This window comes from Sinocyclocheilus rhinocerous, unplaced genomic scaffold (assembly GCF_001515625.1).
Source record: "Sinocyclocheilus rhinocerous isolate Xijiao unplaced genomic scaffold, SAMN03320098_v1.1 scaffold38960, whole genome shotgun sequence".
NCBI lineage: Eukaryota > Metazoa > Chordata > Actinopteri > Cypriniformes > Cyprinidae > Sinocyclocheilus > Sinocyclocheilus rhinocerous.
The window spans coordinates 210-662 of record NW_015647424.1 but is presented as its reverse complement, the minus strand read 5'-3'; the positions used below and the strand labels follow the sequence as shown (position 1 = coordinate 662).

The 453-nt window shown below is 53.0% G+C and overlaps 1 non-coding gene across 1 annotated transcript; it reads right to left on the bottom strand.

The window, feature by feature from the left end:
* Positions 1–76: 76 nt before the first annotated feature.
* Positions 77–158, bottom strand: trnas-uga (transfer RNA serine (anticodon UGA)). The gene has a single exon. It is a non-coding gene; the product is annotated as a tRNA-Ser (tRNA).
* Between the last annotated feature and the right edge of the window lie 295 nt (positions 159–453).

Sequence of the window (453 nt, the reverse complement as noted above, 5' to 3'; positions counted from 1 at the left end):
TTGGCAGAGAGAAAAAAGTACAAAGGCCTCAGAAGGCACAATTATGTGCACAGAGTGCAGTACAGAAAACTCCAACCGTAGTCTGCAGTGTTCGAACCTGCACGGGGAGAACCCAATGGATTTCAAATCCATCACCTTAACCTCTCGGCCACAACTACGCCTGGCTAGTCCCAGTCCCTGGCCAGTCTGCCTGCTCTCTTGTCTGGTGGTGATCAGCACAGGCCAAGCTTCAAATACAAAATCCAGCTGAAGGATGAGGTGTAAAAAAGGGTTCAGCCGTCCCCATTGCTCAACGGCAAAGGGATGCCGTGACCCGGATTCGTACCGGGGTTGCTGCGGCCACAACGCAGAGAACTAACCACTATACAATCACGGCGTGCCACTGGCTCAACCGTGGCGACTACTGCAGCCCGAATACACAAAGCGCCTGCGGTGTGTTTCTCCATTTCAGAG